Here is a 15,188-nt window from a genome sequence, read left to right on the forward strand (position 1 = left end):
ACACGAGGACACTCTTCAGTATCCCTGGTGTTTTGTTAAATTTGAATGTGAGCTATGTTTTTTTCACTTTTGTTTATTTTTATTTTGTCTTGATTGTTTAAATCCTGTTATTATTTGTATGTTACATTTTCTGCAATAAAACAATATGTGGGTGCAAATGCACTGCGTGATTTTTTTCCCAAACAGTTGAGCGCAAACCACGCCCCTTAACCGAAAACCACACCCCTCGATTTCATTGGTCAACTCTCTCACGCAGTCACCTGAGCAGAGCCATGTATGGCCTTTTACGGTCTATGTGGATGGCTCTGCACCTGAGGTAAAGTTTAGATATCAGCTAAATGAATCCGATGAAAAACGGATAGATATGCTTGAAAGATATGCTTGACCATTTCAGTATAATTTTATTGATAAAAGTATAGGTCTCAGTTATGATTATAATTTTAACTTATCTTATGAATTTCTTTCTTCCTCAGTGGAGGACGCTTGTTCTGGCTGTGATCATGAAAACCAAGCCTCTGATAATGTTAATTTTTAACATTCACTAATTAAAAATCAACTTTAAAGTAAAATGAACACACAATGAACAGATGGATTTGTATAAACTCGTATTAACATACAGTACCAAATATATTGTATTGCTCATGGTTAGTTAATGTTAGTTATTAATACAATAACCAATGTTAACAAACGAAACCTTATTATAAAGTGTTGCCGAAAAACTATTTTTGACATTCTTTTTGAAAACATTGTCAATTTTTCGGATTATTACAGTTAAGCGCAATAAATATATATATATATATATATATATATATATATATAGCCTATATATATATATATATATGAAGAGTTCAGATGCAAAAGCCTCTAAATGCCATTTGAAATTTTCTTCTAAAATGACCATTTTTATCAAGCTTGTATATTTAAGTTCAGTAATTTCACTTAAATGACAATTAATAGGTAATCTTCATTGCCATTTAAGTGAAATTACTGAACTTAAATATACAAGCTTGATAAAAATGATCATTTTAGAAGAAAATTTCAAATGGCACTTAGAGGCTTTTGCATCTGAACTTTTCATATATATATATATATATATATATATATATATATACAGTATATATATATATATATATATATATATATATATTAAATGTAAACTAATATTTCCTATTGACACAATGCAAATTATAAAAATATATAAATAAAAATCTAACATGCCTAATACTTTTGCATATTTCTATATATTTAAACATTCATATTCTATATATATTCACAGGCTCATTATAGGTGGTGCCAACACAATGTTTGTGCCCGATCAAACTCAGCTAATCAAAGATGGCTCTCAAAAAATACATGCTGTGAGGCTACAATGGTTTGCACTCTGGTGAAGACTGTAGACATATGGGGAGGATCTATGGGTTAGCAAAGTGAAATGAAATATATATATATATATATATATATATATATATATTATTTTATTTTATTTATTTTTTTATTTTTTTTGTCAGTTACTTTGCAAGATTTTTATTTTATGTTTCAGGAGCAGTGATCCCCATATACCCATCTGCCCAGCTTCTGTGCGCTTGTACAATGTACATAATCATAACATCTTTGTTGCAGAGGCACTGAGGCACAGAGATGTGGGGGTCAAGGCCATTGAAACCCTAAATCAGTTGTTTGAGATTGGGCACAGCCTTACATCAGCTCTGGCAGCTCTGAAAAGTAAACTGTTGGCTGAGCATGGCAACACATATGTATATGCCTCAGCTAACCGTGCTCTTTGCCCAGACCTTGAGTTTTGCGACAGGTATGTGAAAATGTACGTGGTCTTCAAATCAGTAGCTTTGACAGACTTGTGTAGTAAAACAATCAATTTAATTTGCAGACTGTATCAGACGGTGAAAAAGCAGGAGTTTGGAGAGCAAAGTGGGGAGGGAATGCTAGCAGCTTTGGAAAGACAGGTAGAATCATACAATGCGGCGTGTTCTAAGTCCATACATTTGTTCCATACATTAACGTGTAGTTTTCTCATTGTTAAGCTCTTTTTTGGTTTGTGTTTTTAAAATCGTATTTATTTTGGACACTCGTTAACACTAGACTAACACTAAATCTTTTTATTTACATCGTTTTATGACTTTTATTTATTTATCTTATGGACCATTTTTAATGTTTATATATATACAGTCGTGCCCAGAATTAATCATAACCCTGGTAAATATGATAAAAAAATGGCTGTAAAAAATAAATCCGCATTGTTTATCCTTTTGATCTTTCATTCACAAAATTGGAAAAATCCTAACCTTTCATTGAAGTAAAAGAATTGAAAGTGGGGGGGAAATCACATTATAAAATAAATGTTTTTCTCCAAAACACGCTAGCCACAATTATTAAATACCTTTTTGCAATCTCCTTTTGCCAAGATAACTGCTCTGAGTGAGTTTGGAGAACACCTGACAAGAGATCAGAGACCATTCCTCTGCACAGACTCTCTCCAGATCCTGCAGATTCCCATGTTTGGTGCTTCTTCTCTTCAGTTCACTCCACTCATTTTCTATATGGTTCAGGTCAGGGTCTGGGACGGTCATGGCAGAAGCTTCATTTTGTGCTCCCTTACACATTGTGGTGTTGATTTTGATGTTTGTTTTGGATCGTTGTCCTGATGGAAGATCCAACCACGGCCCATTATAAGATTTCTAGCAGAAGGCGTCAGGTTTTGATTTTTTATCTGTTGATATTTGATAGAATCCACAATGCTATGTATCTGAATAAGAAGTCCAGGACCTCCTGCAGAAAAATAGGCCCCCAACATTAAAGATCCAATGGTATATTAAATTGTACACATGGGGTACTTTTATCCTCGTGTCCACCAAACCCAGTGTGCTTACTGCCAAAAAGCTCTTTTTTTAGTCTCATCTGACCACAGAACCCTGTTCCCTTTGAAGATCCAGTCGTGTCTGACCACTGAATATGCTAGAGTTTGTTTTTGGATGAGCGAGGAGCATTTTTCTTGAAACCCTCTCAAAGAACATGTGGGGATGTAGGGGTTGTTTGATAATTTTTTTTTTTTTTAGCTTTCTGACCCCCAAAACTCAACTAATCTCTGCAATTCTCCATCTGTGATCCTTGAAGAGTCTTTGGACACTCAAACTTTCATCCTCACTGTCCATTAAGAAAATATAGACACACGTCCTCTTCCTGGCAGAATCATAACATCTTTAGTTGATTGGAACATTAATTATTGCCCTGATGGTCAAAATGGGGATTTTCAATTCTTTAGCTATTTTCTTACATCCACTTTCTATTTTGTGAAGCTCTTTTGATGCACATCAGAACCATGTTCTTTGGTTTTATTCATTGTGATGGATGATTCAGGAAATTTGGCCTTTGTGCTTCCTCATATTTAAACTCCTGTGAAACAAGAATTCATGACTGGACAATTTCATGTTCACCCTAGTGTGCTAGAAAAGGTAAATATTGATGGGAATATACTTCATAGACATTTTATTCATAAAAAATTCTAGGGGTATGAATAATTGTGGCCAACGTGTTTTGGAGAAAAACATTTATTTTATAATGTGATTTCTCCCCCACTTTCAATTCTTTTACTTCACAGGAAGGTTAGATTTTTGCCAATTTTTTTAATGAAAGATCAAAAGGATAAATGATGCAAATTTATTTTTTACAGCCATTTTTTATCATATTTACCAGGGGTATGATTAATTCTGGGGACAACTGTATATATATATATACTGTATATAGTGTAATCTTTAATTTTGTATAAACACTTTTGCATCCGTTTTGTATTTTGTATTATCGATGTGAGGCCGCTTTGATAGAGTTGACCAATGAAATCAAGCCATAAACGCAAATCATCGCTGCGGGGTGTGGTTTTCGGTTAAGGGGCGTGGTTTGCGCTCAACGGGTTTGGGAAAAAAATCACGCAAAACTAATGGTTCAAAGTAGAAATCAACATATGGTCCTTTGCACCGACATCGAGCCTTTGTTCCCTTGGTCAAGCGCCAAGGGAAATAGCGCATGTGCTTTTATGGAAATATTGTATATAAAGATAGAAAAAGAATAGGCTATAATCTCACAGCAGTAAAACGCTTTAAATGTATTTTACAATATCAATTATGCACAAGCATGGAAATAGGAAATAGCCATATACAATAACAATAATAACAATACTAATAATAATAATAATAAACTATTGTAGAGTGGCAGTGTTATAAAAAATCGTTCTATTAACTTCTAGCAAGCTCATTTAAACCGAGTTGTAAATGCAGAAAGAAGGAGGCCAAACAAATCTGAAACTACTAAATATAAATACAAACCGCCAGTAGATGGCGGCAAGTCACTGTATAATGTTCAACCTATTCTTTCAAAAACACAAATATATATTAAATACCCACACAACCCGGTCTCATCCCAAATCGTCATATAACTGACGTTTTGGGACGTCTTTTGACCATACGTCAATATTCGCCTTTTTAGGGCCCCCTTAAACGTCGGTAGATGAGGTTATGGGATCCTAACTCTACCCCATACCTAAACTTAACCCTAAACCTAACCCGTCACCTAACTGACGTTAAAGGTAAAGCGTCAGTTGTATGACGGCCCGGGATCGCCATCTACCGACGTTTAAGGGGGCCCTAAAAAGGCGGATATTGACGTATGGTCAAAATACGTCCCAAAACGTCAGTTATATGACGATTTGGGATGAGACTGTGTTAACCCACACAACTAGGCCGACTCATTTTAGACAATTGCAATTGTTCTGCTGTGGTGCTGTTGGGAACTATATTTTCATTGTATGAAATGCCAGTCATTAACATATAGTTTAGTTACAGGCCAAAAGACTGCTCATTACAGAAACATTAAAACAATTATTTACAAATGTGTGTTTTATTTGTTTTGTTTTTTTCTCAACTGTTTGTCTCAATTGGCAGTTAATTTTCAGATATTTTCCCAAATACTATTGTAACATTATGTGAATTTAAAGTGACTTTAAAGTGAATTTAAAGAGTTTCATTTTGTTTGTGAACAATGACACAAGGACTTTTCATTCTGATGGCACTAAATGTTCATTGACATAAATACCACTTTTAGGAGATGAACAAGTTACAGGCTTTTGCAGGTAATCCATTGTGTGGGACTGCTAGTATGAGTTATTTTGAGAAATGCATTTACTGCAAATCTTAAGGATGATTCAAGAAATGTACCAACATGTCTGAGAAAAACTGTATAGACCATTTCACAAGATGTAAACAACACTGGTCCAGAAGCACTTCCTGTTTCAGTTTGTAACTGTTTTCTTTATTTCACATGTAAAGAAAACATCTTAAAGATGTTTGTTTAACTTTTTGATTCAGTTTTAAATGTTCTGTTGGTTGTATTTTATCCCAGCTTTTATGTAGTGTTAAAAAACTGAAACAGGAAGTGCTTCCGGACCAGTGTTGTTTACATCTTGTGAAATGGTCTATAAAGGATATTAAAGGCAAACGATATGTGCAAAGGGATTTAGTAAATGGGTGAACACCAAGATTTTATCAAGTACAATGTTTATGAATCAACATCCCTTTTGATCATGGAGCAATATTAGATTTGAAGAATAAGTTTACAGGTAATACATTTCAGGCTATAACCAGTGCAGTGCCGCTCCAGGTAAATTAACAAACTACAGACAGCCATCGCATCTTTATTTATTTTTTAACATAACCTATAGAAATTTTGTTTTGTTTTGAGTGTCTTTCAAATGACTTAGTAGGAGCCCGGGGACAGTTGCAACACTTTTTGAATTTGGTTCCGTTACTCAGAGATGGTTTGGATTAGACAAACCAATTGTTTATACAATAATCTTACAGCTGTCTGTTAATAGTCTAAACCATTTTAAGATAATTACAGAATATACATTTTTCACAATTTGCATGAATGTAAGGAGTCAGATGTTGCAACTGGCCCCGGGCCCGTGTAAAGGGTGGCCCATGTGCCAGCTACATGCTAACCATACAGCTTAAAGTTAACATATCACTCATTTAAACCATATAAGTTTGAGCTGAATCACATAAAAAGTAACAACAGTATAACAAAAAAAATAAATAAATACTTTAATACATCAAAAACAGTTTTTCGTCAATAAATCCTGGAGCAGCTCAGAAATCTCCTTGATTTTTCTCTGCAAGGTGGGGAATCCAGTTGTGCATGTGCAATGTGAGTGTCATCACTGTAGCTCGTTTCTTGATTGGAGATAAATGGCATGTTGCAACCATCCTCTGTTGCAACTGTCCCCAGTCTCCCCTATGATAACTTGTATCTGTGCTGTCAGGTAAGTTCCAGTTGAGATCTTTTTAGGCATTTGTGCAATTTGTTAGTTGGTAGGTTAGTTGAAAGTTGGTAGTCATCTCATCCCATTCTGTTTTAAGTGATGGTTTTTCCTGCAGGTGAAAGCTATGCAGCGTTTACATATAAATTTAATATATAAATATATATATAAATTTTTGTATGTGTGTTAATGATTAATTACTTGTTCTGAATAAAAATAGCAGTACCCTAGTCCAAGCAATCACAAGTAGGCTAACTAATTTTATTTTAAAATCCAATAAGCTCTAAAATGGTTTCTGAGTGGTTTATTAATGCTAAATGCAGCATCTAGTGAACTCGAGGCATGGGTGAGAGTGCAATCTGTATATGTGATCCAGGCAAGGCTCCAGACAAATGGAAATGTAAAGTGTGTAACTTGAAAAAAATGTCACCTTTGTAATATATACATATTACCTCTTGTATTTAACAGGTCATGCATTCACGACGGCTCAGCGAACCTCCATGGGTCATCCTTACACCATCGGGACAAGTGTGTTCAGCCCACTGCACATGCATGGCTGGTGTAGCTGAGTCTTGCACCCATGTTGGAGCCCTGCTCTTTATGGTTGATGCCTGTGTCCGGTTGAAGGAAAAGGCCACAGTCACTGATGAACCGGCCTACTGGATGCTGCCAAGCAGCATCGACAAAGTCCATCCAGAGGTTGGTCACAGCATTGACTTCACATCTGCTGCTGCCACATGCAAGTCTCTAAACAGATGCATTTATGGTGAGACCCACACCAGTCCTGCATTGAGAACACGTTCAGAAATCAACAAGTGCAAACTTGTGAGTTTTTTTGTCAACCCAGCCTTCCCACAAGTAGGAGCATCACCAGATGCCATTGTGAGTTGCACCTGTTGTGGAAAGGGCTGCATTGAAATAAAATGCCCAGCTAAGTACAAGGACTACACAGTCCTTGATGCATGTTCATCAGATGACCGCAATTTCTGTGGTTGATGGTCAGGTGCACCTCAAGAAGAACCACCAGTACCACAGCCAGGTCCAGACTCAACTTTTTGTAACCGACTGCATACTGTGACTTTGTAGTATGGACACTGAAGGACTGTGTGATTCTACGCATAGCTCCAGACACCTTTTTTCTGAGAGCACGGCTTCTGAAGGCACAGGAGTTCTTCCTGAAGGTGGCTCTCATTGAACTCGTGGTGCAATATTTCACAGTACCTCCTACCTCCCAAGCATCATTTGGCCTCAGTGTGCTACAGCAAGAACAGCCACTGGAAGTGTGCGTAAAGACGCCAGAAAAGCAGCCTGCCAAAAAAGACAAAGCACCCAAGTGAAATAAGTCAGTGTGGTGTCTCTGTGCTGGACCCAAGAAAGGTCAAATGGTGGCATGTGACAACAAGAACTGTACAGTACAATGATTTCACTTCCATTGTGTGAGGCTTGTGGACACCCCTTCTGCTGATACTCCTTGGTTTTGCCCTTCTTGTGCTGAATAGTGTTTGATGCACATTACATTAACACACTTTTTATTGTTTACATTAATGCATTTTTTGTTTGTTTACATTAATGCACTTTTTATTGTTCACATTAATGCAATTTTTAGTTTTTTTATCATTTGCATTGTTTACATTAATGCATTTTTTATTGTTTACATTGCAATTTTAGTTTTTTATTGTATGCATTAATGCACTTTTTATTGTTTACATTAATGCACTTTTTGTTTTTTTATTGTTTACATTAATGCACTTTTTATTGTTATTTTTTAATCTGAAAACATTAATACACTGCTCATTGTAAGTTCCCTTTCGTAGTCACTTCGAGTTACGTCAGAAGTGACGGAGATTGGGGATTTCGCATAGAAAGCCAATCCTCTTCGAGTATTAAAACACGAGCCAATGGCATGCAATGCCTTGGGGCTGCGGAAATTTGCATAGCGTACTCCGCCCTACTCCGTGAGTATAAAAGGAGGAAGTGAACGCAACCGCAGTATGTTTTCGCTTCGGAGCCAAGAGAACCTCTTCACTCCTAAAAGCTGATTCAAGACTCTTCGAGAACGAGCGTCCTCTTCAGTGTTGGTGTGACGGCGGTACCCAGCGAGATTTTGCATTGCCTGCGATCTGAGCAGTGGTCTGCCAGACTTTGCACTTCTCCCTGGTAGCTTCAGCGCTGAAAGAGTGAATTTCTCCTTTCTCTAAAAGTGAAAGTGAAAGAGCTGCACGCGGCACGTCTTTTTAAAGATGGTAAAGATGGTAGATTTCTGTCATCATCTGATGGTCACGAACGCTGCTTTGTATGCCTGGGCATTCAGCATGCAGCAGCAGCGTTCGTGGATGACTCATGTTCCTTCTGTGGGAGCATGACCATCTCCACACTGAGGTCGAGGCTCAATGATCTCACTAGAGTGAGAGCCCCGGTCCCCCCTACTCGATCGGCTTCCTTCACGGAAGGGGGCCCGTCGACCCGGGGACCCGGCGATCTAACGGTGACGGTGTGGGATAAAGCCCCGACGATTCCTCGGGCCACACCTCCCGCCTCAGTGCGTGAGCCAGCGAGCGCTAGCGCGACTCGGTCGGTTGTCTCTTCGGCGGCACCGGCTGCTTCGAGCAGCGCTCCAGATGATGATGTGATGTCTATCACAGCATCACTAGGCGGGCTTGAGTCCTCGGGAGAGGAAGATGCGGCTGCGTTGCCCCCTTCGGGAGTGCCAGCGTTGCCCGTGTCAGATCCCGAGCTGACGGCCATGCTGTCTCGAGCCGCTGGGAGTATCGGGCTAGAATGGAAACCTCCATCCTGCCCCGATCTCTCGCGGATGGATAATTGGTATCTGGACAAAGCTGCCGCCGCGAGGCCACGGCCAACTCCAATACCTTTTTTCCCCGAGCTGCATGCGGAGTTATCGCGCTCTTGGGGGGCTCCTTTGTCCACTCGAGAGCGCGATCTCTCCCCCGCCTTTCCCCCCCTCGACGGTGGGGCCGCCCGTGGGTACACTGGGATGCCCCCGGTGGAGCGCTCTGTTGCGATGCAGCTGTGTCCACAGAGCGCCTCCACCCGTGGTCCTCCTAAGCACCCATCCAAAGCCTGTGGGTTCTCGTCTGCTATGGCGGCGCGAGCCTATAGAGCGGCGGGACAGGCGGCTTCCGCTTTGCATGCCATGAGCACTTTGCAGGTCTTCCAAGCGAAGATGCTCAGAGACATGCACGAGGGCGGGACTGACTCGACGGCATTTAAAGATTTGCGGTCCACCACTGACCTTGCTCTCCGGGCAACGAAAGTGGCCGCTCGCGCCGTCGGTCAGGTGATGGCCACTTCGGTGGTTCAGGAGCGACATCTCTGGCTCAACCTGGCAGACACGCGGAGCGCTGAGCGGACTCGTCTGCTCGACGCTCCGCTCTCCCAGGTTGGCCTTTTCGGCGGTGCGGTCGAGGACTTCGCCCAGCAGTTCTCCACCGCCCAGAAGCAGACGGAGGCCATTAAACACATCCTGCCCCGACGACCAGCTGCTGCCTCCACCCAGTCGTCGGCGCAGGTGCCTCCCGCTGCTCGCCGCCGAGGACGCCCCCCTGCGGCTCCCCTCCCTCCCGCCCGGCCCCAGCAGCAGCCTTCACCCGGGCCCCGGCGTCGAGGAGGCCGCAGGCCGGCGTCTCAGCCCCCTCAGGCCGCTCGCCCCGCTAAACGCCAGGCCAAGCGAAGATCCTGACACGGGCCGCTCAGTGACGATCTCGAGTCTTTCACAGGAGGCGGTAGCAGGCCCCCTCCTTCCCCCGGTGGAGGGTCGGGGGAGAATCTTTTGTTCTCAGCTCCCCGCTGCTCACCCACGGGTGGGCAGCACCCTGAACTGGTTAAAGAAAGACTTGACATCATCACTGAGCTCACAGACTGGAGTGGGTGCGCCCGATGCCCCCGTGCGTCGGCCCACACACTCCTCTCTGTCTCTAAGGGCGCGGAAGGGTGCGTGTGTCGTCCCAGGGCTACACCAATCCCTTCCCCCTCTGTCGCCAGACCCCCGGCAGAACAGACCCCCGTGGAACGCTCCGCTTTCCCTGGTCCCTTCTGTCGGGGAGCGGGCTTCGACGCATCCGAGCGGGGTAACTCCTGCACGCGTGCCAGTCGACCCGCACCGCTGCCCCTCCGGGGGGACGTCTGTGGTTCGCATGACCCCGCTGGCTCATTTCCTGGAAGCCTGGCTAGCGCTTCCCGGGATTTCCCGCTGGGTCATCAGAACGATCAGATTCGGCTACGCGATTCAGTTCGCACGGTCTCCTCCCCGCTTCAGGGGAGTTCGCTCCACGATAGTTGGTGGCAATGCCCCAGTCCTGAGAGCGGAGATTGCGACCCTGCTGGCGAAGGGTGCAATCGAGACGGTCCCTCCAGCCGAGGTGAAGTCCGGGTTTTACAGCCCCTACTTCATTGTCCCCAAGAAGACCGGTGGGTTACGACCGATCCTGGACCTGCGCATTTTGAACCGTTCTCTCCATCGACTACCGTTCAAAATGCTCACGGCCAAACGCATTTTCGAATGTGTTCGGTATCAGGATTGGTTTGCAGCGATCGACCTGAAGGACGCGTACTTCCATGTGTCCATCTTACCTCGACACAGACCGTTTCTTCGGTTTGCCTTCGAGGGCCAGGCATATCAGTACGCCGTTCTCCCATTCGGGTTAGCTCTGTCCCCTCGCGTCTTCACGAAGATCGTCGAGGCAGCCCTTGTTCCCCTTCGCGAACACGGGGTTCGCATCCTGAATTATCTCGACGACTGGCTGATACTAGCACACTCTCGAGCTCAGCTTTGCGAACACAGAGACTTGGTGCTCCGGCACCTAGCCCGTTTGGGCCTTCGGGTCAACCGGGAGAAGAGCAAACTTTGCCCCGTGCAGAGGATCTCTTTTCTCGGCATGGAGATAGACTCGGTCGCCATGTCCGCGCAGCTCACGAACGAGCGCGCGCACTCACTGCTGACTTGTCTTCGACAGTTCGAGGGCAAGAGTGCGGTTCCACTGAAACTATTTCAGAGGCTCCTGGGGCATATGGCATCCGCGGCCGCGGCAACGCCGCTCGGTTTGCTTCATATGAGACCGCTTCAGCTGTGGCTTCGCGATCGAGTCCCGAGGTGGGCATGGCATCGCGGCTCGCTCCGAGTTCCAGTGACTCCAGCGTGCCGCCGAACCTTCTTCCCGTGGTCGAACCTCAGCTTCTTACGGACCGGCGTCCCTATTCAGCGAGTTTCCAGGCATCTCGTTGTCTCCACGGATGCATCTACCACGGGTTGGGGTGCCATGTGCAATGGGCATGCAGCCGCGGGTTCCTGGACAGGAGCCCAGCGCCTCATGCACATCAATTGCCTCGAGCTGTTGGCAGTACGGCTCGCCCTACGCCGCTTCCGAGCGTTGCTCAAGGGCCAGCATGTGCTTGTCCGCTCAGACAACACTACGGCAGTAGCGTACATCAACCACCAGGGGGGTCTACGCTCACGCCAGTTGTCGCAGCTCGCCCGCCACCTCTTGATATGGAGTCAGAAGCACCTGAGGTCCCTTCGTGCAGTTTACATTCCTGGAGACCGGAACTGGGCAGCCGACGAGCTGTCCCGGGTCCGCCCCATCTCCGGTGAATGGCGACTCCATCCCCAGTCGGTCCAGCTGATTTGGGACGAGTTCGGGGAGGCACAGATAGACCTGTTCGCCTCTCGGGACTCGTCCCACTGCGCCCAGTTTTATTCTCTGACCCGCGGCACTCTCGGCTCGGATGCGCTGGCGCACAGCTGGCCACGGGGCCCACCCAAGTATGCGTTTCCCCCAGTGAGCCTCCTTGCACGGGTGTTGTGCAAGATCAAGGAGGACGAGGAGCAGGTCTTGCTGGTAGCCCCCTACTGGCCCACCAAGACGTGGTTCTCCGATCTCATGCTCCTCGCGACAGCACCTCCTTGGCCTATTCCTCTGAGACAAGACCTACTCTCTCAGAGACGGGGCACTCTGTGGCACCCTCGTCCCGATCTTTGGAGGCTGCACGTGTGGCTCCTGGACGGGACGAGGCAGGTTTGAGTTCGCTGCCACCTGCGGTGGCGGCAACCATCACTTCCGCAAGAGCGTCGTCCACGAGACACCTTTATGCGTTGAAGTGGAACCTCTTCGTCAATTGGTGCTCTTCTCGCGGAGAAGACCCCCGGAGATGTTCGATCAGTGTCGTGCTTTCCTTCCTGCAAGAAGGGTTGGAGCGCAGGCTGTCGCCCTCCACCCTTAAGGTTTACGTCGCGGCCATTGCCGCTTCTCATGAAGCAGTGGAAGGTAAGTCCTTAGGGAAGCACGACCTGGTCATCAGGTTCCTGAGGGGAGCGAGGAGGCTGCATCCGCCTCGTCCTCCCCTCGTACCCTCTTGGGACCTCTCGGTAGTTTTAAGTGCTCTGCAGAGGCATCCCTTTGAGCCTTTGCAATCAGTGGAGTTAAAGTTTCTGTCCATGACTCCCCGGACTGGATAAGTGCGATATTTCCTCAGTTCTTCCATTGAAGTCTCGAGTCCTCCAGCACCGACGATGCGGGCACCACTGCGTTGCTCTGGATGCTAGCTAGGTGCCTCCATGCGCACGGTTCCCCATGGTAACCGTCTCATGTGTATTATCCACTGTAAGCCTCTCTGAGCATGTGTCTTCCCTTGGCAAGCCATCTGCCACCCCTGGAGTTTAAATCAGTAGCCACCTGCGGTTGGTACTCCAGTGTTCCATATGCGTTCCTATGTGGCCATATGTGTATTCATAAGTCCTCCCTTCGGTAGGCAGCTGGTAGCATGTCCCCTTCGGGATATGTTTCCCAGTGTACCTTGGTAATCCTGTGTCAAAGTCGGATCCCCAAAAAAAAAAAAAAAAAAAAAAAGAGGTAAGGCTCGGGGGTTCAGTCTTTCGCAGGGCACTGGAAGACAGCATGAAGATGGCGTGATGGCACAGACCCCCAATCTCCGTCACTTCTGACGTAACTCGAAGTGACTACGAAAGGGAACGTCTCGGTTACGTATGTAACCCTCGTTCCCTGAGTAGGGAACGGAGACGTTACGTCTCCCTGCCACTTCTGCTGTATCGCTGGGTAGAGGCCGAGTTCAGTCTTGGCTCCTCAGCGAAGACATACTGCGGTTGCGTTCACTTCCTCCTTTTATACTCACGGAGTAGGGCGGAGTACGCTATGCAAATTTCCGCAGCCCCAAGGCATTGCATGCCATTGGCTCGTGTTTTAATACTCGAAGAGGATTGGCTTTCTATGCGAAATCCCCAATCTCCGTCACTTCTGACGTAACGTCTCCGTTCCCTACTCAGGGAACGAGGGTTACATACGTAACCGAGACGTTCTCAATAAATGTGTTAAGTCATATAGTAGATTACATTACACTTTATTTTAAACAAAAAGTCTGCACTCAGACAACACACAAGGCACAGCAAACAGTGACAATCTTGTCCAGCACCATTATGTTTTCACCTTCACATTTGAGAAGCATGTTCACAGGTCCAGTTGAGTGTAGGAATTTAAATTTGTTCTGCACAACACCAATCACCCTCTCCACATGAATCCTGAGATGTGCTATGGCCCTAGTCTCCTCCACATCTTCTCCTCCACATATTTTGCCTCTAGCTGTGCATGACCCCTTGTGAAAGTAGGTACCTTAACCTCAGCACACATCATACCCACACTTTCCCTGATATTAAATCCTCTATCTGCCAGCACAATGTCACCTGACAACAGTTTGTTGAGGAAACCACTTTGCTCTGTTATGTGTTTGTCACTACCGTGCCCACCCCACCCTTCGGATATTAAAGAAATTACACCCTGGGGTGTAATCACAATTAGATATTTCATTGTGTATGCATGTGTATACTGAAAAAAAGTCTGTGCCCTTGCAAGTACATTTGAGGGTTTTTCAATAAAAACCTCAAAACAGTCCACAATTGCAGCCACATGTTTTCCAAACGATTCCACAAACTGGTCAATAAACTTTCTCTGCTTGGCCAGTACACCAATGGAGATGGCTGCATCACACTAAGAGTATGGTGAAAGGCATCACTGGCTGTTGTCCTGTGCACCTGAAACAGACGGCCAAGATGCTGGATTGGCAGGTCCAGTCTAAGGCGCATAAGAGTCATCAGGACAAGCTGGAAGGGTGGCAGCTTCTTCAAACTACTTTGAGGCAGATATGGAGTGAGGTGAGACTGAGCAGAAGTGTCTGAAACATTGCATAGGTTGGAAGTCCCGTGTAGTACTTCACTCTGTTATCATCACCACTTAGAAAGTTCTCATTCATCTGGTACTCTTCAAGCTCATCCCTCAGCTTTCTATTTTACTCCAAAAGACTGTTGATAACATCCCGTCTAGATGAGCAGAGTGCACATTCCTGTGCCTGTGCATCTCTTTGTGCTGTGCCAGCGGTGGCACGTGCTCCTGATGCTGTGCTGGGGATGGTGGCTGCTCCTGGTGCTGGGTCCTGCAATTTACTTGTCGCAGAAATCTTGCTTCATCTGTTTGCTTAACATCACTGTGGCCTAACCTCAAAGATGGTTTCCAGTCAGGGTGGTTCTCCAACATCTCATATGATGGTTTACCGAGAACAGAATAAATTGATTAAGAAAACTCATGCATTTATTCAATGCTTTAAAGGTTCTCTAAGCGATCCTGGGTGTTGACGTTCGGAATATTTTCAAACAAATCGGAGGCTAGCTAGACCCTCCCTCCGCCGCATCTCATCTCCTCCCCCTCCCTTCCGTGCTTCCTGAAATAATTGTGAACGTGCATTTCGCTGACTGCATAGTTCTAGCTAATTATATCCTTGTGTGGGTTTGGCGAATATAAGCGTCAATTTAGAATTAAAAAAAAAAACAATTTAACGTTACCCA

The 15,188-nt window shown here is 44.9% G+C and overlaps 1 pseudogene; it reads right to left on the reverse strand.

The window, feature by feature from the left end:
• Positions 1–13,717: 13,717 nt before the first annotated feature.
• On the reverse strand, positions 13,718–14,904 carry LOC148982112 (uncharacterized; annotated as a pseudogene).
• Between the last annotated feature and the right edge of the window lie 284 nt (positions 14,905–15,188).

This window comes from Pimephales promelas, chromosome 3 (assembly GCF_988280905.1).
Source record: "Pimephales promelas chromosome 3, fPimPro1.hap1.1, whole genome shotgun sequence".
In the NCBI taxonomy this organism is placed as follows: Eukaryota; Metazoa; Chordata; class Actinopteri; order Cypriniformes; family Leuciscidae; genus Pimephales; species Pimephales promelas.